General features: G+C 41.3%; 1 pseudogene; it reads right to left on the bottom strand.

The window, feature by feature from the left end:
- Window positions 1–388: 388 nt before the first annotated feature.
- Window positions 389–18,154, bottom strand: LOC143640833 (hexokinase-2-like; annotated as a pseudogene).
- Between the last annotated feature and the right edge of the window lie 744 nt (window positions 18,155–18,898).

Below are 18,898 nucleotides of genomic sequence, written 5' to 3' on the forward strand. Positions count from 1 at the left end.
GTTGACATCACTTTCATTTGGGAATTTTTTTATAATATGTAAATTGTCAGAAAGTTCATGAAAAAAATACAAATTAACAATAAAATATCAAAATTTAATATTTTAATATAAAAATACAATTTTATTTCAAATACTTTTAAAATAGTTTCTAATAGAAAATATTAATTCTTGAAAGTGTTAAAAATCAATTCCACTGAACTTTAAGAAAGAAGCACATGTCATTTTACTCTCATGCTTGAAAAAATTCTTGAGCAAGGGAAGCACATAAGATTAAAATGATTGCATAAAAAACTAAGAAAACCTAAGTGCAAAACACTATTATAAAGGGAAAAGATAATTCAAATCATTATAATTAGAGTAGTGTGTTCTAAGGGATTCCTAAAGAATTCTAAACACAACAAGAAGAAATCCAAATACCTGAAGTAGACATAAGCTTCTCACCACACAATATTTCTCTCTCAACCAACACGAGCATTTTTTGACATAAACAAGTAAGCAGTTAGCCATTGAGGATTTCAGGTAAGGAACATGGGGTATGGAGTCTAGCATACAACGGGGGTGGGGAGTGGGGCAGGGAGCAGAAACCACAAAAGAGAAAGCTCAAGATGGACAAAGACCACTTCTGGTTACAGAGAAAACAAATAATTTAGAAAATGGGAACTTCACGATTTCTACTTGGCATCCTTAGAGTTACTGTTTGCAGAAAGTAGGTAAAGGTTGAGGGAGGGCATGAAAAAATATTTGCTAATAATAAGAACTATAATTTTTGAAATAAAAATATGGTTAAATTAATGAATGAAATAAACATGATTAAAGATAAAGCTAGTAATCTTAAGATATCCTAAAAGTAGAAAAAAAAGATCACAATAGAAAAATGGGCACAAAAAAAAATGGGGAGTGGGGCAAGATGTGATATAACAAATATCACAATATAATTCAGATATCCGTTCTAAAGGAAGATAACAAAAGCATTGAGAACAATATTGAACAATTTTTTGACCTTCAGATCAATTTTCCTGAGCTACTGTGTGATATACATGTTCAATTAAAAAAAATCACCAAGTGCACAATGACATGAATGAAAACATAAAAACAAAGCAAAAGACAGAGAGAATTCCAGGAATCCTGGTAGTTCTGGAAAAGATTACTAAAAGCAACAATAACTGATATTTGAAACTTCATCAGTAATAAGAAATGCTTCAAAAATAGAAATATATTCTGTCAGTCCATGATAAAAGCAAGAATATTTTTTGTAGAAGAATATAGTTAGCAAGTAAATTAAAATGAAAGTGTTGAAAAGTATAGACAAGTGGAATAATATTTTTAATGGAAGGATTTTGAGAATTTTCTTTCTGTGAATTCCACCTGAAAGTCAATAGCCATTAGTTCAGTGTATTACAGTAAAATTGAAAGAAAGTAACCTGAGATACAAAAAAAAATATTGTAAATATACCAGAAAAAGAAATTCAAAGGAAAATCTTAAATCTGACACTATAACATAGAACTGAGTATACCATCCAATAAAATAAATTCACAAATTATTTAAATTTGGCACAGTAACTTAAGATAAATAGAAAAAATTAAAGACTTGAACAAACATCACAATACCCCTCTGAATAATAAAAATAAATTTTAAATTAAAGCCAAAAGATGGGGAGCCGAATATCTAAATCATTGTGTTTATATATATATGGCAGAATTAACAAGTCAGTAGTAATAGGAATAATTGAAGTTATAGAAAAATTTTCTAATTGATACTGAAAATATGAATGTGCAAGAATATGATATCCTGAATTAGATGTTATTTTAAAATTTAGGCAATTAATATGAATTTTTACAAAATTCCTTGAACATATTTATCTCTGTAGTTTCTATATTTCAAAGAACATTTTACAAATGATATTTTTAATGAATATTTCAGATTTTGTTTGTAAATATGGACAATATTAACAAATGTAATAGAGTAAAATAGTTTAGGGAACTTTTTAAAACAGTGCTGAAGAGTGTTAGTTGCTCATTTAGACACATTTATGCAAGTATAAGGTAGTTTTATGCATGTGATGATGCATTGAAATATTTTAAAGTGTTTTTTGCTTTCAAAGAATTCACTAAGTAGGTTGACCACTTTAATAATGCTGGATCAAATTATAATTTGACTGCTATATCTACTTAAAAAAATCAACAGGACTTTCCAGGATGGTTGAGTAGCTGCAAACTTTGAATGTCATACCTAAAATGCCGAAAAATTTTCTCTCATTATGCAAAAATTCATGAATAATCAGGTCAAGACAGTATGCAAAAAGATTATCAGACTGTGAAACTAAGGGAAGGCCTATTAGGCACAAGCTGTACACCTGTTTGCTGTTTCTAACTTTAAATGATTTGTCATTCTGTTTATAAAATCTCATCACAATTGAGAGTTCTGATTGAAGGATTGCAGTATCTTTAAGTAAATACTACTCCAAAATAAAGTATATTTGCCCAAATAATTTGTAAAAATCTGACCTATGCTTGAATATTATATGTGGGTTATTCTGTTTAGAACATATATTTTTAAATGTATATAACTGAACATATATAAAACTTTTTATTATAAAATATCAACTAATTCTAACCAGAAAATCTGTGAACTTTTAAGTATTGCAGACACTATTAATTTATGCCCCATCCTGTGCTTGGCAAAATATTCACTTCAAATATGAATATAGTTTCACCTTTAAACTGAGGCATGTAGCTTGCAAGAGTATTTGAAGAGTAGAGTCTTATTATATTTCATCTTTTTACATATTACTCATATACATGTTTTTGCTAAGACTATACCTCAAAGTAGAAATATTTATTTCTGTTTCCTTGTACATATTTTCTGCCTATTGAAATAATAGGAGTTTAATGCGTGAAATACAAGGTGTTGACTGTGTGTGTCTGTGTATATATGTGCATTGCATTTACATAGGTCAGTGATAAAGTATGGGAAGGCCAGAAGAAACCGGAAAAGGAGGTACCAGCCAAGCAACTGAGCTTTAGAAAAAATTCTTAACAGAGCAGGATTTTTTTTCCTTGTACTTTGATTGCTTATTTATTTTATATTTTCCTTTATTTACAAACCTCTATCCTGAGACACTTGTAGGTTTACCCTCCTATTTCAACAATTTTTAATTGTATATAGAAATCTAAGTAATTATATACTCTTGCAAGTCCTCACAATTATGAAGCTGATTTTTATATTTATGTAGATACTTTTATTATCAGATAAATTTTATACATATAATAATTCTCCTTAAATTTTACTAAAGTTATGTTTCATATTTTAAAGCTATATTTCAGCCTAACTTTTTCTATTAAAAATTTTAAAATGGTAGTATATTTTTCAGTTTCTAACTTTTTTGCCATTATTTTATTTTAATGTTAGTACTATTTTAGAAAGTTGAAACCAAGTATTACCATTCCCCTAGAATTTTTATATTCTCATTAATATGCTCCAATCCCTATTATTTAATTCTGAAAATGTAAGAATTGTGCATATATTATAGGTACTTAAAAATATTTTTAAGAAATAGAGGTAGTTTTATATTCATTTAATAAAACAAGTAGAAAGGATTTATTATATGCCAAATGGCTGGTATTGTGTGTTAATCACTTTTCATTATATAGTGCTGTGTAACATATATATGCAAATTATGCATTGAATAGAATAAATAGTAGACTGTTCTTTTTATCATAGTTTTCAGGAGTGTGATTCTTAAAGTGTGAGATGCTTTATATATGTATACAAATGCTCTTATAGTAAAGCAGATAGGGCATAAACATTAAAGACGTTTAGTATCCTGTATATCTTGTGGGAAAGTGAGCCAGTTTAATGAGGTAGAACAAGGAATAGGGATAGACTTGAGGACCACCAAAAATAATTTGAAAGTAAATAATCAGAGTAGCAATCATAATCTGGAGTTTGGAGAAGAGTATATCAGAGAGTGAAAAAAAAAAGAAGGCTAAAATGTCAGTAAAAATTGAAGAAATAAACTTTTGAAGCTGAAATAATAATTTATTAGGATTTTGAGACTATAAACATAAAACTATTATGTAATAGCTGAAAATGACCACAGGAATAATAATATTGTACTCCACAAACAAAGAAAGATTACGCCCAATGAACGCTTTTTAAAGTCTTGAATCAGAATATTAATCTTTACAGAATGGAATGCATAACTAAAAAATTCCAGATTTTCTTGTATTTTGTAGAATTGTTTTGTTTCTGCTAGGTGTAGTTCTAAGTGACCTTGCCTGTTATTGCAATGTGTCATTTTGTCCTCATTTGTATTCCCTACTAAACATCTGCTTCCTTAATATAAAAGATCGCTGTCGTTTAACTTCTTTTAAACTACACCACCTTTTATGTCTGTTTTACAATCTATTTGATTAGTAAAATCTAAAGTTATTTGATTGCTCTTAATAGGCCTGATTTTGAACCTTACTTACCTGAGTACAAGTTAATCTTTGTCTACTGTGATGTGTTCCAGGCTAGAGGTATGATATTTTATTTTTGCTAATCTAAATAAAAAATAGTAAACTATAACTTTTGTAATTCTAGTATTTTTATGTTAGTTATTGTATAACATTTACAGTTGAATGTTCTGGAAATTTATACTGAAGGAATACCAAAAGATCCAGTTATATTTTTGAGGCCTCATGTCACAAAATATAGTTTTAGCTGAACTCTAAACATTTCATCTTGATGGTTTATAGATTTGGGGTAGTAGAAATCCAGAATATAACTGAACAGATAAATTCAGATTTTACTGCACTCCTGCTACCAATTGAATAGGTGGCAAATAAAATTTAAATAAAATATAATCAAATCAACAAAGAGCTAATTAAATCTGTTAATGATTATAGCACTGGTTACCATCAAACTCCTTGATCAATCCCAAACTGTAAACTACTGGTCAACTCTCCTCTTTAACTATGTAAGTAATGCTATTTTTTTTAAATGATATACAAACAGCTTCCTTGCAAATGCTATGGTGGAGACTCCGATCACTCATTGCTGTTCATTCTGGGATACAAGGCCCTCACCTAGTTGGGTGCCTACCTCTGTTTGCCCAGGTTGAGCAAAAGATTATCCACAGCCTTGTCAAATTCTGTGTGGAAGTCGTCCAGGCATCCATTGTCCCTGAAGCCCCCCAACTCCATGTTGATGCACATCCGCCCCTCTTCTCCATCCACCAGCTCCACGTTGCACATCTCTTCCATGTAGCAGGCATTGCTACCCATGCCTGCCAATCACAGGGACACCAGGTCTCACTCAGCTCAAGCCTCCCACCCATCCAAGGCTTTGCCCCCCACCCCTGTGGGGAGGATGGTTGATAACCATACCAACAATGAGGCCAACTTAACAGTGAGGGTCTTCATAGCCACAGGTCATCATAGTTCCAACTGTGTCATTAACCACAGCCACCACATCCAGATCAAACTCCTAAGAAGGCAGAAGCAGATGCCTAGTCCACAAGTGAACCCCAACATTCTCCCTTCAGACATTTGCAAGGACACTTACATGTATATAAAATACATCTCAAATGCTGTGACTCACTCCCTTATTTCATGCGAGGCTCACTCAAGGCTTGCATGAAGACTTCCCTAGTTGTGCTGCTATTTAGATTGCCACTTCCCTGCTCACTTTATCTGCTCTCCTTGTCCAACTTCATTTATCTTAGCCCTTAATAACAGTTGCCATTGGATTATGGGTTTATGTTTGAGAACAAATGCTCTTTTGTTTTGTTTTGCTGTCATTCGTGAATCCCCACACCCAGAACAGAGCTTTATGCACAGTGGACACTCAACCATTGTGAGCTGAATGATTACATCAATTTTCCTGGCAGCCAAAGCAACTGCACTCAATGTTGACCCTCACAGATCACTTCAGGCATCAAGGAATCAAGTCATGGGGTATCCTTTACCTCTCACCTGTGGATCGCTTCCTTCAGCAGGGTGACCATGTCCTCACCCTCGCATCCAGATGCCTTGAAGCCTTTGGTCCACTTAAGGAGGATACTCTAAAAAGCACAGAGAAGACCTCAAAGAAGGGCTGCTGTGTCATTTCTGGGCTCTCAACCTCTTAAACTAGACAGATTCCCTGGAGTAACTAGCCATCTCACCTACCAGTGATACTCAACCTAAGGTTGTTCCTAAGGTTGTTGCTTGGATTTACTGAGTACTTCCTGTGCACCAATGCTGGTGCATGACTTATGCTATACCATTTAATCCCCACAGCCATCTTTGGAGAACATTTATCGTGATCACACCCACCTTTTACAGGTAACCCAGGCACCCAGGTGACTTACCTAGGCCTAGTTTGAAGCTAGGAGCAGGACTCACCTCCAGACCTGCTGACTCCAATTAATGGCCCATAAGCACTGTGCAAATGTCCCAACACATGTTTCCTTCACTGGGCAAAGCAGTTTTGCCCTGTCCCTGTCCTTCACTTAAATCAGAAGGGCCAGTACATCTCTTAATTTTTCATACTTCCGTATCCAGTGAACGAGCACCTGGCCACAGCTGGGGAAGTGTCTAGGCCTTACACTCCTCCACATTTCTCAGTGAGAAAGCTCTCTAAGGATTCTCAGAGTCCTCTGTGGGCCCATCTTTAATGTGGCCCTTGACCATGTCACAGGGCCATCTGGAAGTAGATGCCCGGTGGCTTTGCATGTGCGAGAAATCTTTGTTCACTGGAGCCCTCTGTGCTGCCGAACACCAGGAACCAGTGTCAGCACTCCCAGATCCATTTCCCAAGAGGCTGGACCCACCAGTGGACTGTGTGTTCACTACTGCCCACTTGCATGGTGTCCCCAGGCCTTGCTTGGTGGTTCATGCCCATCACCTTGGCATCTCATCCACCTGGATGTGTCATACCATGATCAGATCCCAAGAGACTCAGAAGAACAAAGCGCATCCCTGTGGAGCCTTGGTTTACACACTCACATCCAGACAAGGGTGTGCTCACCTCCACCCATCTCTCTCATTTGCACATTAGCTTCATATCTCTGGCAAAAGTTTGGTGCTTTAAAATTTATAGAATGTTCAAGTAACATCACTTCAGGTAATCCTTATAAAAAGACACGAACAGGCCCCAACAGCTGGGGAGACTTGTCCAAGGCCAGTGGTGAGTAAGCACAGCCACAGGCCCTCAGGCCTCCTGAGCACCTGCTAATACCCCATCATCAGGATAACTTCATCGGCTAACAGATAGAATTGTCTTTCCCTTTATTTGCTGTTCATTTTTATGATCCTAGACATAACATGTGCTCCTTACAGAAAATTGGAACGTACAGATTAAGATCCAGCAGGATGACTGTTCTATTCAGATAAACTACTTCTATTCAGATAGAAACAGTTATCATACCCAATAAAATATATAAATACATGTTGGTATGAAAAGATAGTGTCTGTTTAAAATAAAATAAAATAAAAATTTGCAGGAAAAGTCTGGAAGGACTTTGTTGGAATGTTATTTTTACTTTTCTATTAATCATTTTTTCTTCTTTTCTATATAATATAGATATTATAATTCTCAAAAAATTACAAATAAATAAGTAAAACCTCTCCCCATCAAGTCATTCTTCTAATTTGCTCCAAGTACTCCTCACCTCCTCCAGGACTGCACTCAGATCATCACCTCACTATGTGTCTTCAGGGCTGTAGTATCTCATTGCCATGGTCCAAACAGCAGCTCTTACTTTTCTGAACTTGCTTCAACAGCCCAGTTTGGAAGCATCTAAGGCAGGAACCATCCTTTTGCACCTGGAAACTGCATCCACAGCACCATAACCCTGCAGCATGCATGCAGGTTTCTACATGACTGGCTAAGTCAGAGAGGAAAAACTGTTCAAAAAAATACTCTAATATCGAAGCCATCAGCCCAGATCCCAGCATTGCCTACTCAGCTGTCCTCCATCTCTTTATGTACTCCTGTCCAGAACATCTGGGAACACCAGATCTTCAATCCCTCTTTCATTCACCCAAGGCAAGTTGAACAGGAATGAGAGGCAAAGGTGAGTCTAGAAAGACCAGAGCTTCCACATTTACAGGAGACAAAATAAAAATGCCTGAGCCTGTAAGAGCCTCAGGAGCAGGAGAGAGAATTTGAGCTCATGGTCTCAAGACATCAGAAAAACAGAATTCAAATAGTGGCTTGGCTACTCCCAAGCTAGATGACCTAAAGCAAGGCACCAAGTACTTTTGTAGACCTTATCTCCTGTACTGAAAATTGGGCATATGAACACTTAACATAGATGGTTGCTGTGAGGATTGAATGAGATAATGCACATAGGAAGCTAAATGTATTATGTGGCATACAAATAAGTGCTTAAAATATGTGAGTTTAATGTTTTGTTTTAGCATCACCATCATCATTCTTCCAAAGAAAGTTGGATCCTAACTAACCCACTTAACCTCCACCAGCCTCAACCATCTTATTCTTATCAATAGGCCCATCCTCCCCAAGGGTCACTAGTGCCCTCCTTTCACTCATTAAGATCAATAAAGCCCATAGGAGAGCCCTGTGGGAAGGCACTGTTACCTCATCCAAGCTGTTCTGCTGGCAGGAGAAGGAGAAGGTGAAACCCAGAGGCAGAGACACACCCTTCATGCCCATGTACTCCAGGAAGTCAGTGATGCACTGGACGATGTGGTCAAAGAGCTGTGGGGAGAAATTGGAGCACTAAGAAAGAGGCCCTGGCCTAGATGGGCTGCCCCCAACAAGGCCTCAGCAGGAGCTCAAGGTTTCCATCCAGAAGGAATGAAAGCTCACGCAGAAACCCAGAGAGCAGCCTGGGCCTGGGGCCCACAAACCTTCTCCAGGTCCATGGGTAAACAAGGAAAGAGCTGTCATTGAAAGCAAGAAGCTTCCTGGGCCCGCCTGGAGGCTCCATGCTGCTCATCTCATCACCTGTGCCATGCATGACCTCCTGTGGGATGGAGTAGATCTTGCTGTGCATCTCTACTCCTCGCTGCTTCCCATTTTGCAAACGCACCATCAGGACCTGGAAATTGGTTCCTCCAAGGTCCAAGGCCAAGAAGTCCCCTTTCTCTGGAAAACAAATCCAAGGAGGAAATGAGCTGGGGTGACAAAGAGTGACAGTTTATGTACCTTCCCCTGACAGGGGCCACTCTACAGATTCAGCAGCCTCAGGGGATGATGGAGTGTGAGCTCTATTTAATGATGAAGAAAAATGATGCCCCAGGATGAGATCTCTGCTGGCTCCTTAGTGACTCTCAAATGAGTCCACATATTGGGGGCCCAGAAGTCAAAGTGAGCACTGCAGAGCTCTGGGGATGCTGATATAGTACATTTAAAACTATCTAAATATGCTATTTGTGCCAAATCAAATACCACCTTAGGTTAGATTCCAGACTAGAGAAGGAAAAAGAGAGTGTAATTCTTTAAAAGAATTAGAAGGAAAATCTTTTAAAATGAGAAAAACTTCCACCATTAGGCAATTTCAGTGTGCCACAAGCCTCACACACAGTCCCCATCCAACACTTAGCCCATCCTAAGGGATACAGTTCATTCCTTTCTTATGGATGATCAAAATCTGGCTGAGCTGGACAACATTACTTATGTAGAATCACATCAGTAGAAAAAGGGAGCAGGGATCAAACCCTAGTCTCTGGAACCTATACTAACTGCTACATTGGCCTGCTCAGCAATCATTTTCTCTGAATTGGGAAAAGACCTCCATTTATTAGGTTGCAAGACCTACAAGAGGGTTTATAGTGACCTTTTTTTCTGTAAAGGGACAGACAGGAAACATTTTAAGCTTCGTGGACCCCATAGTCTTACTGCAAACACTCAACTCTGCCGGGGTAGTACAAATCAGTCATGAATGCTGTACAAACCAATGGGCATAGTTGTGTGCTGATAAAACTTTATTCACAAAAACAGGCATAGGCCAAACCTGGCCCAGGTAGTACAATATACTGACCCTTGACCCAGACCAAGTGATGGTTGTGAGCAGTGGCTCTGGTACCTAAATTCCTGGATTTGAATCCCAGCTCTGACATTTGCTAGTAGTGTGAACTTGGGCAAGTTTCTTAACTTCTCAGGCCTCTGTTTTTTGCCACATACAGCAGTTTGTTAATACAAAAATGTAACTACTAATCTTTAATAGCTAACAAATATTAAAGGAATTAATAGGCATTAAATGTGTTGATACATAGTAGGTACCAGTAAGTACTGTTTGATTTTAGCTGAGATATGTCTGGTTGACTCTAGTATTATAGTAATATAGCTTCAAAAACAGGTGGCAGTTCAAATGTCCAAGGCTAATGCTAACGGAGCTCCCCAAGCATCAATGCTAGGACAAAGGCCTGCCAGGTGAGCATCTCTGCTGCATACCTGTGCCATCGGGGGTAGCACACACATAGGTGGGCAGCATCTTCACAGGGGCGATGGAGTGTGTCTCCTTGTTCAGACCTCACTCCATTTCAAGCTTCATCCTCCTTTTGACCTCCAACAACTGCTCATGGCTCAGTTTTAGAGGCTCCAGGGTCTTCTGGCGGGCTCTTTGTTGATCAGCCAGCTGGTAAGCCACTGCGGTCACCATGGCTTCCCCTTTGCTGCTGCCATCCTCAGAGCGGAGGAAGCAAATGTCCCAGTCAGGCACCAGCCAATGTACAACCTTGTGAAGACGCTTGGCAAAACTGTAGCCACCCAGGTGAGATAAGAGACAGGTGTCCACAGTTAAGGTCAGTGGTATAAATGGTTGCACAGTGACTCACTGCTTCAGCCCAAAAGTTGGGCCTGTAAGAGCAGAGGCTGCCCTCAGCCTTCTCCCTCCACTCTTTCCCATGTTAGGAATCCCTGCATATAAAATCAGATAACCGCCCTGGTGGGGTTTATCCCCAATGAAAGGAAAGGACACTTCTAGCAAAACACTGTTCCCTACGTGCAGTCACAAGAAATCTCCTCTGCCCAGGAGATTGCAATCAGCCTCTGCAGTCTAATAGAATCAGGTGGCTCTAACATTACCCATTTTTCATGTTCCATAACTCATTTTATTTGAATATGTCACTTCTTCTGCACTTTCGCCTCTTTTTTGCCAATTTCTGCCAACCATCTCAAGGTATCGGAACAGCTAAAGATAACATGTTATGTTTGGCAACAAACTCTCCAGGTGATGACTGCTTTGAGGTATCGTTCTCCTACTCCAAGTGTGGTCCATGAGCCAACTGCCTCACTGGAGGCTGTGAGATGCAGAATCTCAGGCTCACCTCAGACCTTCTGAACCAGAATCTGCCTCTTAAGATCCCCATGTGATTCATGTGCACATTAACTAAAGTTTGGGAAGCACTGAGCTAGGAGATTAGGGGACCTCAGAGCTGAGACCTTCCACAGTGACCAGCTCAGTTAATGATGCCATATTGACCTGGCACTCATGTTAAGAGAAATTAAGTGAGTGCAACAAGAGGCATCTTCCAGGTCCCAACTGAAACTTGAATGTCTGGATATATATAACCCAAGGGATCAAAACATGCAGCGTGGCATCAATTCAATACCCAAATCAGAGGTTGGTAACCCCAAGTGCTGAGGTGGTCCCTGGCAGAATACATAGAAATAAGAACCACCAAGAATCATAAGAGTAAAGACTGAAACTCTGTCTTATAAATAAGAGGGTGGCCAAGAAGAGTACCCAGCAGCCAGGGGAGCTCTGAGTCATCAGCAGCCTTCAGAAATCACCTCCACCCACACCAGGAATGACATCCTCCAGTAGCCGCTTGCTCTGTTGGGAACTATAATTCTACAAAGACCCCCCAACACCTTGGGATGAAAAACAGAGCTGCCCTATGGAGTCACCAGGTCCCAGGTACTCTGGGACCTCCTTAACTCCTGGGCCCAACATGCTGACTAACTGAAGGTGTTTCTTGCAGACGGAGCCATCAACCCCAATGGTGGAGCACAGCCTATCCTTGCCCTTGCTCTCCTTGATACGCCGCAGCACAGCAGCCAGGGTGGCTGCACACAGGTTGGCTGAGCCTGTGGACACAATCTGGCAGATCTGGTGAGTGGCCACACAGTCCTCCTGCAATGGATTCAGACCCAGCCGCATGAGCACCTGGTAGGCCTTCCGGATGCCATCCTTATCACTGGGAATGAGAAAGATAGTGTGTGGGCACTTGTCTGACCCACTGTGGCCAACAGGAGGAGGGTATGGGTTGGCAAGGAAGCCCATCAGCTTCAGCCAACCCCATCTATCAGTGAGGACAGAATATCTTATGACCTTGCTACCTGTTTGTGAGCAGGGCCGGGACAACAAGGAGGGAATACAATGCAACATCACCACCCTGAGGTATCTTTCCCAGACATCACATACACACACACACACACACACACACACACACACACACACACACACTCTCACACTCACTCACACACACTCACATACAGTGCTACCCTGGCTCATTTTTCCCCCAGTAAGAAAAAACAGTATTTCTTTTCTGTGCGCTAATATGAAGATAAGACCTGGTTCATAGACCTTCTGCACTCTTTGCATTTGCAGTTTGCTTGTCTTAGGGTAAACAGACAGAATCTCTGCCTCTATAAAGAGTCACCTCTAAACATGTGAATCCAGCTGTGGTGCCCATTTGTTCTCTCTAAAGCAGCCAGAGTTTGTCTGTGTCTGAAGATGGTGGGAAAGGGTAGGTGATTTGACACTGTAAGTGCCCTTCTCAGGGGAACCAAATGCCTTACTAGATTGAGTACTACCATCCCCTTGGGGTGTAGCAACTTTAGCCACTGTTTAAAGGTTCCACTCAGAACAAAGTCCTTGGAATGCTTTCACTGCTCCTTTTGGCACTGAAATCACCTCCTCTCTCTACCTGGTTCCTCAACTAATAGGACCCCCTCTATTCACACGAGGAAATAGCAAGAATGGAAAACTAGCCCCAGCTATCAGGATACTATGGGCCATCCTCACTCCCACTCCCCGGCTGGACTATGAGTGGGTGAATATATCTGTGGGCATCCAAGCACCTATTTTTCTGTTTTGAAGTAGGGCTCAGGGTAGTCCCTTTTGAGAACTGCTGATTAGAAAAGAAATGTCAGAAATTCAGGAGAAGAACAAGGAGATAGATGCAAACAAGTGTTAAGGTGCCCCCGTTAATGCCTCCAGGATTTAACCCAGTGCAACAGCCCAAGTCCCTGCATGCGCAGGCCAACTGTTCCCAGAACCCTGAGTCACTTTGGTAGCATCACCCTCAAAATCCACAGGAGCACAGACAAGTAAGTAGAGTGAATTCACAGGCCCACCATGGGCCACCTTCAAGACCCTCTTGTGGCCAGGTGACATGGCACATGCCTATAATCTCAGCAGCTTGAGAGCCTGAGGCAGAAGGATCATGAGTTCAAAGCCAGCCTGAGCAACTTAGTGAGGCTCTAAGCAACTCAATGAGACCTTATCTCTAAACAAAATATTTTAAAAAGAGCTAGGGATCTGGCTCAGTGGTTAAGAACCCCTGAGTTCAATCCCCAGTACCACCCCCCCAAAAAAAAAGACAATCATGTGGACCTCCTGCTCAAAAAGTCAAAAGCCAATGCCCCATCCATGTTCCCCAAATGCCTCTCCCCATACCAGACACTCGGTTATGGGGAGAGGCATTGGGACCAGAAACTTACTCTTCAATATCTGAGACATCTTTGGTTTCAAAGCTGCCTGTGGTAAGCAGTTCTGGGCTGAGCTTCCCCTGGAACAGCAGCTCTACCTTGGCCATCTTCACCAGGATGAGCCTTACCAGCTCCCCCATGTACATCCCACTGATCATCTTCTCAAACCTGCAGGGAAATATAGATCAAAGCAATAATACCCCCTCACTGTTCATGAATGCACAACTTTCCTAGGGAGGCAAGACACAAATATGTAAGATCCAGCATGCTTTAGAGGTCAACATGATTAAGGATTAACTTAGTCAGGTGTGTGTCGACATGACAGCTGGGGGGCTGCAGGAACTGTGGGATTGGGACTGACCCTCAGGCTGGTGAGTCTTGAACAATGGGGAAAAACAGGACTTAAACAGATGAAACAACCAGGGAGTATAGAACATTCTGGAACAGACTGAATTTTAGGTGATTTAATTTTGTGTAGGAGAATGTTTTTTAAAATTTCTTCTCTCCAAAAAAAAAAAAAATTCTTTGAAATAAAATCTCATGTAGAGTCCCAATATTTTTTTTCAAGAGAAAAAAATTTCAACCTGATTAAATATAGGGCACAAGCCTCTTACAGGCAATTTATGGATTCCTGAGAAAATGGTGGGGTTGTGGGACAAGTTGGTGCAGGAAGATAGTGAGGCAAGGTTACAAGACCAAGTTGGAACAGATCTCAAAGAGTCTGGGGGTAAACACAATGGAAGTTTCTGAGCAGGCTGGTGATAGAAGAAACATGTTTTAGAAAGGCAGAGATCAGCTCCCAACCTGAGGCAGTTTGGTAATTTAATTTTGCAGCACTAGGTGACACTGTTTTCTTTAGAAGTCTTTCTGGCGATAACTATGTGGCAGAGGAAATTCAATCTCTTTTGGGCAAAGAAGACCCATTGGTCTCTCAGAAAGCCTCTGGGTCTTAGAGAGAGGAGGCTCCTAGGGCTACTGGTACTGTCTAGGACTGGCTTCAGTGACAAGGAGGCCCAGAGCAGGGGTGTGGAAGGGAGTTGGACATTACCTACAAAGAGACAACTCAGGCCAAGTCAGGAAGCATTGGAGCTAAGGGACAGGTGGCAGCATTTGTTCTGAGCACAAGGCACATTGAAAATGTCAAAGTACCAACATGGGCACCTTCCTTGGGAGTAACCTGGCTTCAACAGTGAGGATTCCACATCTTCACATGTGAATCTAGTTTTATGGGAGCTAAGGGAAACACCCCCAGGGCAAGCGGGTCTCTACAATGTGATGTCATCACTCATGATTTTGGGGCTTCCTCAGCTGACAATTTGAAAGATGATTCCCCAATCTTTTTTTTTTATGGATATACCAGGAATATGCTGTCAAGATCTGGCTGGCAATTTTTTCTTTTGATACTTCAAAGGGTACAGGGCTCTTTGGAATGACATGGGTGTGTCTCATTAATGGAGGCAGGCATTGAGTGAGTGACTTATGAGCTCATAAACCTCTGGTCACCTATGGCAGACACAACCAGTATGTTCCTAAGTTCAGGTAAATGGACTCACATTCCAACACGTAAAAGAAAGCTTATGACTTAATGAAACCAAGCTTTGAGGAAGAAAGGACTCCCCAGTAAAGCAAAAGGCTGCCCACCACTGACCTGGTTTATAGGGCTAGTTTTCCTTTCTAAGTAGAGATCTGTGCGAAAAGACTTCCCAAAACAGTCCCAACACCAAGAAGACCAGAGAGATGCTGCGTTGCTCAAAATGTTTTGTAACTATGTTTAGTGCTTGCAGCAATCCTGTCTCAATATCTTCAGAGACATTTGGCAAATGTGAGAATGAAATAACGTTGTGTAAGAGTCGAAAGTAACATAAAACCAAGTCTGGCCTGGATGGAGTGTAGAACATTCAGGTCACAAAATGCTGGGGCCTTTTATCCGATCTACTTAGAGATTATGGATGGGCCACAGACCCAGGGTGGAGCCCAAAAAGGCTTCTGAGAAGCCAGCTTTTCCATAAGCCTTAGTCAGTCTGCAGCTGAAGCAAGAGGCGCTGGGACTCTGTGGGTTGGCAGTGAGCAGCCATATGATATAACCTGGTCCTTTGTGGGGTGCAGTGGTTGAGAGCTACTAAGGGGTTTTCAAGAACTAGGATATGGCCTTCCAAAGTGAATGTGCTGAAGGATGATGGGGTTTATCACTCACGCTGGTTTTAGAGCCCTCTCAGCAATTTATATTCCCAAATGTTCCCATAATTGGTGGGTGCCTTGGCAAACTTTGGGGGACAAAGTAAGACTATAGAGATGACCTGAAAACAAATCCCCTGTCCCTGAGCAGCCCCAACCTCAGTTCCCAACACATCCCCCAACCCCACCACCCAAAGGCCAAGTCACAGTTGCTTCCCAGGGTTCAGCGAGCCCATGTCGATCTCTCGGTCAAACTCCGTGCAGATGTCATTGAGCATGCCATCGTCCCCAAAGGCCCCCCACTCCATGTTGATACACATCCGCCCCTCATCGCACTCCACAATGTCGATGTGGCACATTTCCTCCATGTCGCAGGCATTGCTGCCAGTGCCTGACCAAAGCAAGGAACTGCTCAAGCACCTCCCTACACGTCCCTCCCCTGCCCCCATCTTCCTCTCACACTACTGTCCAAGGTTGCTCCATATTAGGATCCCTTCCTGCAGACTCCTGGGCTATCCAATATATGTTCCAGAACTCTACTATCCCCAGCTCCACAAGCCTTGGCTTGGCCCTCCAAAACAACTACATCATTATCTTCAAATATAACCCAGTCTACAGGTCACTCCCTTCTTTTCAGCCTACTCCCCCAACTGCACATCTGGCTCTCACACCCAGAGCTCACTCACCCACAATGAGACCAATCTCACAGTCTGGTCATCATAACCACAAGTCATCATGGTCCCAACCGTGTCATTCACCACAGCCACAATATCAATATCAAAGTCCTGTAGGAATGAAATGGAGGGTTCTGACCTTCACCATCATAAAAGGGATGGATACAGGATGTGAAGATGAAAAAAGAGCAGCAAGACACACAGCTCAAGTGCAACAGGCTTACTAACCCAACTCAGAGCCAAGGAAGGTTCAAGCTGGAAAGCTAGATCCACACCCAAGTGAATATCGGGCAACTCACTCCCACCCTGCTTGTTCTCATTGTGGAGAACCATTTTCCTGACACCAGCCCTGTGGTCTAATTTGTAGCCATTACTGCACTAAGAAAAGTCAATCTTGTTGGCTTCTTCTACTTCTCTTTCTTCTCCCTCTCACCTCCCTCTTCTTCCTTTTCTCTCCCTCACTCCCTTTCTCTTTTTCTCTCTCTCACTCCCACTCCTATGACAGAACTTTATCTTGTCCACTCTCTGCCCCATTCTACCATCATGTCACCCTCATGCCAACTTTGTTACTTGAAATGATATGAAGTCTTCTTCAGGACTGAAGGGTTTTTCTTGCACCAAGACTAAGATTACTTTCCACCACGTTAATCTCAAAACCCTAAAGGCATCTGATCATATATAAAATTACTGGGTAATAGCAGAGAAGAAGAATACCTCCCCTTAAGCTCGACAAAAGCTTCTCAGGCTGAGTTTGTGCACAGACTTCAGAGTGAATCCCAAAGGGCCTGCACACTCGAGGTCCCACCACTCCACACTCACCCCTCTCCGCTGGATGGCCTTCCAGATCAGAGCCACCACGTATTTGCCTTTCACACCACTGGACTTGAAGCCCTTGGTCCATGAGACCAGGAAACTCTGCTACAAAACAACCAAGGAATGAATATTGATTTTCTACAATTAAAACACATTTTGCCAAGCATCATTAGTAGAGCTCTCTGATGCCCAGCTAAAGTCATCATTGAATTTGTAGACTGTCTCCTGACTAGTGGAGGAAAAAGAAACTCAGGCTCCTCCCAGGTTCAGGAAAGGAGATCAAATGAGTGATGCCTTCATGATTTACCGCCTCTAAGAAACAGAAGGAGAAAGCTATAGACTTGCCAAAATAAGATATGTATATCCTTGAATCATTAACTCATGAAGCATCCTTCTTTCAAGACCTTTCATCAAAACACTCAGGATCAAAAGAGTTCCTAGCTTCTCATTCCTGTCACCCTGGGTGGGATTGGGACACTGTGCAATAGGTGTGAAATGCAGAGTAACAAAGAGCACCCACCTCCTCAATACTTTTTCACCCCTCAACACCTCCACACATGCACAGTCACCTGGAGCCCAGAACTCTCAATACTGAATCTTTAGCTATAAAATCCTTCAGTGATACTGCCAATACCACAGCAACAGATGGCCACCAGAGAGTTCTTCCCAGTCCTCCCAGCCCCAGGAGTGAAGCAATGCAGAAAGTCTTCTGAAGAACCCATCTTACTTCATCTAGCTTAGTCTGGTGGCAGGGGAATGAGAAGGTAAAGCCCAATGGGAGCTTCCTGTCTTTGATTTGGAGCTTATCCATGAAGTTGGCGAGGCATTCAGCAATGTGGTCAAATAGCTAAGGACACATGATACAGGAAGATGAGCAGGCAGAATGGCACAGAAATTAAGACCTTGGGCTCGCAAATGAATTAGTTGAATTTGTACCAGATCCTCTTCCTACCCTCTGAGTCTTCATTTGCTTTTCATCGAAGAAATGGGAATGTAACTGGACTGCCCACAAACAGTTCCTCAAATGATTAAAAGAGTCAGTTCATATAAGGGCTTAATACTAGTTAGTACTCATTAAAAGCTGTCCTACATTTAGACCATTTATCTAAACATCTGTCAAAATAACCCTGAGAGGAAGGGGAAAATCGTGGCCAAAGTTATCAGAAAGTCCACGCACACCCTACAAATAGGACATCCTTTGGTGGCCCTGGCAGACCCCCCAGACACAAATGCCTAGCCAATTATCTTACCAGAAAGGAAAGTTCACCTCACCATCAAGTAGTACTTCATCATCCCTGTTTCTTGTGATTGGGGGAGTGGTGGAACATTCTGTGTTGGCATTCTCTGAACCAACTTGGCAAAAATGAGTAACATTTTTCTATTTTTTCCTCTATTCTAGAAAACTAATCACCTAGGAGCAATCCAAAGAAGTTATCTTTGTTTTCTACTTTCAAAAATGGAAGACTGGGCTGGGGATGTGGCTCAAGTGGTAGAGCGCTCGCCTGGCATGCATGCGGCCTGGGTTCGATTCTCAGCACCACGTACAAACAAAGATGTGTCCGCCGATAACTAAAAAATAAATATT

This window comes from Callospermophilus lateralis, unplaced genomic scaffold (genome assembly GCF_048772815.1).
Source record: "Callospermophilus lateralis isolate mCalLat2 unplaced genomic scaffold, mCalLat2.hap1 Scaffold_66, whole genome shotgun sequence".
NCBI lineage: Eukaryota > Metazoa > Chordata > Mammalia > Rodentia > Sciuridae > Callospermophilus > Callospermophilus lateralis.